Below are 10,423 nucleotides of genomic sequence, written 5' to 3'. Positions count from 1 at the left end.
AGGTCAGCTGTGACCAGCAGTGCTGCAGAATTCGAAGAGGCACGAATGGAGAGCTTAAGGGAGAAACGTGCCAAGAGGAAAGCATGTCAAGCCAACCCTGACCGGGACCGCCTTCCATCTGGAAACCGATGTCTTCACTGCAGAAAAACAAGCGGGTCAAGAATAGGTCTCCACAGCCACCAACGCATCCATCACCAAGACACTACACTTGGAGGGCCATCATCCTCAGGCTACGAGGAATCACCTAAGTAAGTAGGTATAAGTATTATAGCTTTTCTTTATTTGTCTGTGGTTTTTTGTTAAACATAATAATTCAAAATATTGGGTAAAATGGTTAATGTACATTTTGTAATTTGGTGATCATTTTTAAAATAAGATTTATAATTGTAGGGGGTCTATGTAGATTTTTGGTTCCAGCAGTTTTTTGTTATGCCTCAAGCTGCTTCCATCTGTGCTGTGAATGCTGGTGTGGCAATAAGGTGGATGTAAGGAAAGTATGTTTTGCATCACAAGTCAATGTCTGGAGCATTCAGATTTTTAAATATAGTCTAAGCAAGGAAAATATTTCAGAAGATTATGGTATTCTTATAGTATGGTATTCTTATAGGGTTATTTTTCTTAATCCAGATGAGATTTCTGTTTTGTACAAAGGCAAAAAAAATCTCGATGGGTTTCATAACGGCCTTGATCTTGACACCCGACGTACAACCTCTTTTGCAGTTAAAGCACTTTTTAAAGGCTTTAATGGGATATACCAAAACTCACACCTTGTTCCACAGTTCCCAAGAATATCCAGTCTGTTGCTATGTTTTGCTGCATGTCTACAATCTAACTGGGGCTTCTTTGGGGAAAAGGAGCCGGACAGGTTCCTGGGTGACAAATGATGCCATTACATGATGTAACACAATTTCAAAATCATTCTATTCCTGGTTTGAAAGTGTTGTTTCCTGTTTAATTATGTGGCACTCGCTTTGAAAATAGTTGTTATACTCCAGAAACTTCATTTTTGTGGCTGCCATATATACCGTATATACTTGAGTATAAGCTGACCTGAATATAAGCCGAGGCACCTAATTTTACCACAAAAAAACTGGGAAAACATTGACTCCAGTATAAGCCGAGGGTGGTAAATTTCAGAAATAAAAATAGATACCAATAAAATTACATTAATTGAGGCATCAGTAGGTTACATGTTTTTGAATATTTACATAAAGCTCAAATTTAAGATAAGACTGTCCAACTCTGATCAAATCATTATTCTCTTCTTCAATGTAAATGTGCTTATGTATCCTTTTAATAAAAATTGAGTAAAATAATACATGCAATAATAATAATGATAAATACAGGAAAATAATACATGTAATAATAAATAGAGTAAAATAATAAATGCAGCAATAATAATAAGATCAGAGTGAAATAATAAATGTATTATTATTAATAATAAAAATAGAGTAAAATAAATGTACAATGTTCCCTCACTTATTGTGGGGGTTCGGTTCCAGGACCACCTGCAATAAATGAAAATCCGTGAAGGAGGTAAACTATATTTAATTTAATATTTATACATTACTAGTTGTGCCCGGCCACGCGTTGCTGTGGCTGATGGGAATCATCTGTTGACCAGTTGGAATAGCAGTGAATAGCCTTGCAGTCTTAAAGTCTGGGTGTTTTCTCCTTACGTGAATCCTTGTTTGGTGAGCTGGAATACAATGGAATAGGTTTGCTGCTTGGAAGGCTGGGTACTTGCGTTGTAGGGAAATGGTTTTTTAGCCAATTTGAATGGCACTGAATAGCCTCGCTGTTTCAAAGACTGACTGCTTTCTACATAGGGGCATCCTTTCTTGGGCAGGCTGAATGAGACGAAGTAGCCTCATGGCTTGAAACCCTGAGGGTGTACTATGAAGGGGAAATCTTGCTTGGTTAGGCTGAACAGCACTGAATATTTTTGTGCATACCTAGTACTTCTTGCTCAGAGGTATGCTTTCTGACATTAAAGATCCCTCTATTTTTGCACTGGGGAGTAGTGACGAGGAGAGGAGGCAATGGCAAATCATTTCCTCTGAGCAAAATCGGTGGACGCGGGCCAAATAGAAGAATCAGGGACATAACTCCTATCCTTACTTTCTACTGCCAAAACAAAGGAGAAAAGAAAGCAATGCCAAATCTTTTCCTGTATCCTTTATTTTTGAACTATCAAGTTGAGGAGAGGAAGAGAGAGAGGTCCCTGGCTCTTCCTTTCTGCATCAAGGTTTTCTTGCTGTCTTTCTGGTCCCGCTGCAGAAGTTGCATGCTCAGAACGAAATGCCCAGCCAAACTTAATTAGTTTGGTTATTTTGGTAGTATAGGCAAGCCCTGGGTCTATTTTCTGGCAAATAGTAGTTCAAAATGCAACAATTTATTGTAGCTCTCTGTAGGGTTTCTTTTAGCTTCTGAGGGCCCTTCCAGACAGGCCCTATATCCCAGGAACTGATCCCAGGTTTTCTGTTTATCCCGGATTATCTGACAGTGCGAACTCATATAATCCAGTTTAAAGCAGAAAACCTGGGATCAGATCCTGGGATATCGGGTCTGTCTGGAAGGTCCCTGAGATCTATCAGAACAAAAAGTTTCCCTCTTTTCTCCTCCCCTTTATTTTTCCTTCCTTCTTCCAATAAAATGGCACTTTTGCAATATAAACCATTTTGGAATTTCAATTTATCTTTTGGGATTTTAATTTAATATTGTTTAATAATCTTGTATACTTTGGTCATAGATACTTGGCTCTTTTAGGGCCCTTCTACACTGTCATATAATCCAGACTATCAAGGCAGAATAATCAACATTATCTGCTTTGAACTGGATTATTTAAGGGCCGTTCCACACAGTCATATAACCCAAAATATCAAGGCAGGTAATCCGCAATATCTGCTTTGAATTGAATTATTTGAGTCCACACTGCCATATAATCCAATTCAATATGGATTGTATACAGTTGTGTGGAAAGGGACTAAATCTACACTGCCAGATAATCCACTTCAAAACTATAATCTGGATTTTATACAATTGTGTAGAAGGGGCCCTAGATTATGTTTTAGATTTCTTTCTGGTTAATTTGTTTTGCAATTGTACTACATGGTTTTGTATGTCTTACTCCTTCCTTCTGCATGTGTGCATGGGTATTAGATTGTATGTATTTGGCAGACCTCCTTTTTTCTTTTTCTAATTCTTGTATTTGTACACTGATAGAGCAATGTATTGATCTATCCATCCATCTCTCTCTATCTATCTCTCTGACTGTCTATCTATTGATCTATCTATCCTCATCTTCTTTCTATCTATGACTTATCATCCATCTATCTACATATGTATTTGTCTATTAAACCATGCGGAGCCTCCGTTGGCACAGCGTGTTAAAGTACTGAGCTGCTGAACTTGCAGACCGAAAGGTCACAGGTTCGAATCCAGGGAATGAGCGTCTACTGTTAGCCCCAGCTTCTGCCAACCTAGCAGTTCGAAAACATGGAAATGTGAGTAGATCAATAGGTACCCCTCCTGCAGGAAGGTAATAGTGCGTCATGCAGTCATGCTGGCTACATTACCTTGGAGGCATCTACGGACAATGCCGGGTCTTCAGCTTAGAAATGGAGATGAGCACCAACTGCCAGAGTCAGACACGACTGGACTTAATGTCAGTCATTTACCTTTTATTAAACCATGTAGTCATTTCAGCGTTTACTTCTTGGGAGGAGAGCCAACCTTGACAAAATAGTGAAAAGCAGAGACATCACACTGGCAGTGAAGGTCCACATAGTCAAAGCAATTGTATTCCCCATAGTAACCTATGGATGCGAGAGCTGGACCATAAGGAAGGCTGAGAGAAGGAAGAGAGATGCTTTTGAACTTTGGTGCTGGAGGAAAATCCTGAGAGTGCCTGGGACCGCAAGAAAATCCAACCAGTCCATCCTCCAGGAAATAATGCCCGACTGCTCACTGGAGGGAAGGATATTGGAGGCAAAGTTGAAATATTTTGGCCACATCATGAGAAGACAGGAAAGTTTGGAAAAGATCATGATGCTGGGGAAAATGGAAGGAAAAAGGAAGAGAGGCCGACCAAGGGCAAGATGGATGGACAGTATCCTTGAAGTTACTGGCATGAACTTGAAGGAACTGGGGGCAGCAACGGATGACAGGGAGCTCTGGCGCAGACTGGTCCATGAGGTCACGAAGAGTCGGAAACAATTGACCGAATAAAGAAGAAATAATCATTACAGCAAAACACACCCTGGTTTATAAAAAAAACTATTTAGAAACATCCTAGTCCAAATGTAAGAAATTGCTAGAAGTAGCTTCATTGTGGTAATGATAACAATCGGTAAAACCAATATGGAGTTATAGCATGAGAACTCATACTCAGCCTAGAAGAGGCTTGAAGTAATAATTTAAGTTACTTTGTAACTGTAATGGCAGTGAGCTATTTTTAGGCCTTTACCACTGTATCTATAATGATTTCCTTTTAAAGAGTGTATTTCCAAGCACTCCTCATAAGTTATTTTTTTACCATCCCTTTCTAATTTACAGAGTGAGACATCATGCCCTGGGGCTGAAACATGGCCAGATGAAGCCCGAATCGCAAGATTTTTGGAAGCCTTCATTTCTCCCCAATCCTAGGTATTTTTTTGAAAAAAAAAATAATTCAAATAGTCTGGGATTATTAGAGTCACAAGGCGGTGTGTCAAGTTTTTAAGCAGCATTTTAGGGCAAGGTGTATTGTAAAATGAAGAATATCTAGTACAACCGGGACACATATGACAGTAAAATAGTAGGAGGTTCCATGGGAATCATGAGATTTGAATATAGATGTGCGAGACAGAAACTAGCTTCCTAATTGCACATATTTGAAGATTGACTATCATTAAACGGAGAGGAAAGAAAGTGGGTTCTTTGTATATGTTTGGGAGTACAAAAAGTGGGAAGTAGTTTTGTGCATACCCTGTTTCCGCGAAAATAAGACAGGGTCTTATATTAATTTTTGTTCCAAAGGATTCATTAGGTCCTACATATAGCTGCCTGAACACAATTTAAATTGACTTTTTAATGAACTATAACTAGGGCTTATTATTTGAAATAGGGCTTATATTTTGAGCATTCCCAAAAATCCTGAAAAATCATTCTAGGGCTTATTGGGGCACCATCGAGGTAACTCCTGTCTCCTGCGGTCTGCCTCCGCCGCCGCGCTTCCCTCCGCAAGGAAAGAGCCGAGGTTGCCGCTTTGGGGAGCAGAGAAGCGGCGCTTTTCTGCTCCGCAAAGCCCTGAACACCTTCCTTCTCACCAGGAAGGCGTTCGGAGCATTGCAGAGCAGAGAAGCCGCCAAACGCCTTGCTGGTGAGGCCTTACTCTCGAGGCCTTCCCCTTCTGCCCAGCGCTCCGGCGAGCATGGGGCGGCCCAGCACTCACCAGGTGGCCCAGCGCTTGCTGGAGCGCTGGGTGCCCGCGCCGGGCCTGCCCGGGTCACCGACTCTAGTTCCTGTTTCCACCAAGTCAAGTTCCCTCTTCCTGGCGGCCAAGCCGAGCCGCGACTCCCGATTTGAACTGGAGTAAATTCACTTCCTTGCCTTGTTCCTGAATCAAGATTGGTTTTAACTTCGTCCCATTCCTGCCTTGATATCAAAGACTACCTAATGACTTTGGACCTTGTTCTTTGGACCTTGTTCTTTGGACCTTGTTATTCACTCTTGTTTCCTTGTTGTTTTTCCCCGCTCAAGAACATTCCAACAGTTTTGAGCATGTTTTGGTTTCTGGACTAGGGCTATAATATTGGACATTTTTCGTCAATTCTTTGGGCTAATTCATACCTTTTTATAAAGGACTATTCCTCCCTCATCCTTTTCACTTATTCATTCCTGAATTTATCATTGTTTTAATAAAGATATTATATGTTTATTGGTCTCTGTGTGGTTTCCGGTGCTCACGTCGCCTTGGGGTGCAACACTCACTTCCTTTGAGGATACCTGCCATAGATGTGGGTGAAACATCAGGAGAGAATGCTTTTGGAATATAGCTATAGAGCACGGGAAACTCACAGCAACCCAGCATCTAATTAGCCAGTTACCATATGGTTACCACCTCTTTTGTATTTTACAGATCTGAAACACATATCAAATCATTGCTCTGTTTTATCTTTACAATTCTCCCCAACCTGGTTGCATTTCAGATGTGTTGATGTACAGCTTTTGTCAGCCACAACAATGTGCCAAGTACAGCTTCTGGATGTTGTAGAACTATCTTTCCCTCTTTCCATATAATTGATTATGCCGCTGAAGTTGATGGAAGTTCACCTCAAAAATTTCTAGAGGAGTACTTCTTGCCCAGTAGTAGAGCCTCATCACATTGAGTTCCAGAAGCACCTTCTGTGTGCTTCCCCCGGAGCCCATCAATGACACAATGCTACTTCTGGCAGGGCTCCGTTGGGTTCCATGCCGGCACCTTGCCAGCAATGCCGAGAAGCAGAGCCTAAAAGAGTCGGGTGTAGTCATAGAAGAAGCCAGGGAGGAAGCAGTAGGAAGCTGGGGACAGTGGGGAAATGTCATGCGATGGAATCCCATGATCTCCGATGGTAAGGGGACAAAGACTTACGCTGCCCCAGAGTTTCCCCCACTGTCCCCCGGCTTCTCGATCTCCATGTGATGAGGTCTATAGTTCACATTCCTATCTGAAGATATTGTCAGGGACTGAAGCTGGAGCTTCACTATAACTAGATGGTCAATCACAGAGCTGCAAAATGCCCGTTACTCACTGTGCCTCCCACCTTTTCCCCTTCTCTTCAGTTTATATCAATTGCTGCAATGAACTCAGCAGGAAGGAGAGGATGATGAGGAATCTAACCCTTCCCAAAAGGATCAGATAGAAGCAGACATCTAACTTGTATGTTATTCCTGATTAATATCTTTTGCCATTTTGACCACACCTTGATGTTGCTTGGCCACATTTATCCTGGTCTTTATACAAAATGTTGGAGAGTTCAAGAGCTTCCCTGAATAGCAGTTCTTCAAGTGTCACTCTCCTGAGCTCAACTCTTTTTTTTGCTGCTTTATAGGAGTATAACTCAAGATGGGTACAGAATTAGATACCCCCCTCCTTGTGTTTGTTGGAAAGAATAATTGATGCTCATGTTCAGTGTATTCATCTCACTTCTTCTGGTTAAATGAGTTTTGAAGGTTTTTGTTTCAAGGCCAGCAAAACTTGCTATCTATATGACACACAAAAAATTGATCCTGTATACAGTAATGAGTGAAACATCTTTCTATAACAACTTTAAACTTTGCCATCCCACTCAGAAGTTCACCCACATTCTCTCTGACTTCCGTTTCTGCTAGACAAAGGAATACGGATGGACTGCTCCATTTCTCCGAGGCTGCAATCTGATACACTCTTTCCGGAAGAAAGTCACATTGAGCACAGTAAAACTTATTTTTGAGTAAACATGTGTGGGATGTCTCCATAAGGCATACTGTGAGCAACGCCAGTTCCAAATGGCAATATGGCCAGTATCAAAGGCAGATATATCAGCAAGTCATCCCCACTAACTCTCTCCATACTTGGGAAGGGCAGTAAATCTTCAATTTATTTTATTTTATATTTGGTGCCAGCAGCAGGGAGGGTGATGGTGGTGGGAATAGCAAAGCCTCCAAGATGCACCGCAACAGCAGTTTCTCTCGAAAGGTTAAGCAAACAGCATCGCCTGCAAAATCAATGAGCAGCCGTGTGGCAGTTATTTGCTTTGCATAATTACACAGGAAACTGGGCTGGGCAGGTTGGGGAGCCAGGGGTTAGAGCGGTGGTCAGATCGATGCCTTTTCATCCGAAGGGCACGGGCAAATTTAATGGCACAAAAAGCTGGAGGAAGGCGGAAGAAAAAGAACAGCGCTCTGTATGCACCTGACTTTGTCTCCAAAACTGTGCACATCATGAAGTACTAAGATCGCCGTTAAAGCAGACTAGAAAAGGGGGAAATTGTACTATATACCCATGTATAAGTCTAAAAGTTTTAGTCACAAAATCAGTCCAAAAAACCTGGGTTGATTTATCCATGGGTCAACGTGAGTGCTGTGCTATACCTTAATGCTTACCAAGAAAAGGAACTATCCCCTTTTCTGAATGGAGTGGTAAAAGAACAACGCTTTGTTCTAGAAGAACCTAAAAGAAGTTCTTCTGAATTCTTGAACTGTCTAAAATATAACTCAAATGTACCTCCAGCATCCACTGCTGGGTGAAAACGTTGTTGTCTCGTATTTCCTTCTTTCTGAGTCTGCACTGTAAGATACCTATGACATTGGCAATGCCTTTAAGTGTGACCCATCTCTATTCACACCAGTATGATGCTGCTAATCTTTTTTTAATGCCTGGGTGGGGAAAAGGCATCAGTGGCCAGGGGCAGTTGACCCCCGATGCAACATTGGTGGTTTCCCCTTCTCTGTGGAATGACCCTCGACTTAAACATGAATCATATAAAAATCCAAATGTGCTCCTGACTTATACATGAGATCAACCTGTATATGAGTATACACAGTACTAACATCACTCTGAAAGTTCCCAATATCTGATTTCAGAAAATAAGAAGGATCGGCCTTGTCAAAGGCTTTCATGGCTGGAATCACTGGGTTGCTCACAACCTCTGAGCGAAACGTCAGGAGAGAATGCTTCTGGAACATGGCTATACAGCCCAGAAAACTAACAGCAATCCAGGATTGGCCCTATTTAGTACTTAGAAGGGACACCATATGGGAATGCCAGGAATCTGAATGTAGGATTCTAGGAACAAGTCTTGCCTGAGACTCTGTAGAAGTTGAACCTGGGCTACATTGACCAATGATGTGGCCTTTGATGCATATTACACAATTACAATTGTCTCTTGGTATCAGTGATTGTTTCAGAACACGTACACATGGATACCAAAATCCATGGATGCTCAAGTTCCATCATATACAATGGCATAGTACAATATATAATGGAAAGATCTTGAACATTGTGAAATGCTGGGCCTCTGTCTGGATAATGGAACAGTATCCCAGTTCCTTAGGACAAGAGGTCAATGTCAACAAAGAATATGGAGAAACAGAATTGTTTCCAGTTGGCAAGGGAGTCAGACAAGCCTGTATTTAATGTCTGTACTGAACATACCATATAGAAAACTGGAGTAAATTCAAAGAAAAGTGACATGATAACTGTAAGAAAGGACATCAGCAGTTTAAGATACTCACACCTGATAAGGCCCGGATCTTACCTAAGATCTGGGTCTTGCCAAGTAACTACCCTGCTTTGTTATGAATTAATTTAGTTTTTCCAGAGGCATTATTTGGACGCCTCCAGTAAAGCCGAGACAGGTCTTGGCTTAAAGGCCTGTCTGGATGGGCCCTTGGACTGTCATCTTTGGAGATATCATGAGAAGACGTGACACCCTAGAAAAGACAATAATGTGGGAAATTAGAAGGAAGTCGGAAAAGAGGGCGACTGCATTTCACTTGGATAATTTCAATCAAGGAAGCCACAACATTGAATTTGCAAGATCATAACAGGGCTGTTAATAACAGGGTGTCTACAACGTCTCTCATTCACAAGTCAAAGCTGTCATAGCAGCAATTAACAACTAGTATGTGTTGAATCGCAACCTACACGTTAATGACACTTTTCCTTTTTTAAAAAAAATAACACACACTATACCAATTCCAATAGGCAAAATCCTTCATATAAAATATTACATATATAATATTAAACCAGCATAACAGAAGAATTAAAATGGAGATTATTTATGTAGTTGACTTATAGCTACCTTAAAGAGAATGCTTTTTATGTAGACTTGTAAAAACTCATACAGATCTCCTATTCAAAACAAGTGCTTTTATTCATTTTGGTCTAATTTATACCAGCCCTCAATACTTTATTTAGTCAAACACTCTGTAGGCAATGGCAAACCTCTTTTGAACAACTCTTGGCAAGAAAAGCCTGTAATAGGTTCATCTTAGGATCACCATAAGGCTTGAAGACAAACAACATTTCTTCCCAAATTCATTTAGATCGGGGTTTTTTGTTTTTTTGCTTTGAACTGCAGTCATGATTTTTGCTAGTCTTGTAATCATTTCTCAGCATCCTTGTCCCACAGACTTCGCAGAGTAGGGCATCCGGGCAGCTGTTTTCTAAAAAGGTACGGTATGTTTCCAAACTTTGTGGATACCAGTGAAGTCAAAATTGTCTATGCCATAAATCATAAGAAATTTCAGATGCCGGCCCATCTTTTAATACATGCATTTCCATCATGTTTCTTTTCCAATAATAGTTTAGCTCCCTACTTAACCTTCGATATTAAGATCAAATATTATTTCAAGTACTCTGAGGATTGCTCAGATTCTTAGGGAACTGCTAGGATTTTCTAGACTCTGGACACAAAGA

Source organism: Anolis carolinensis, chromosome 6, assembly GCF_035594765.1.
Source record: "Anolis carolinensis isolate JA03-04 chromosome 6, rAnoCar3.1.pri, whole genome shotgun sequence".
Taxonomy (NCBI): domain Eukaryota; kingdom Metazoa; phylum Chordata; class Lepidosauria; order Squamata; family Dactyloidae; genus Anolis; species Anolis carolinensis.
This window is presented reverse-complemented; position numbering follows the sequence as displayed.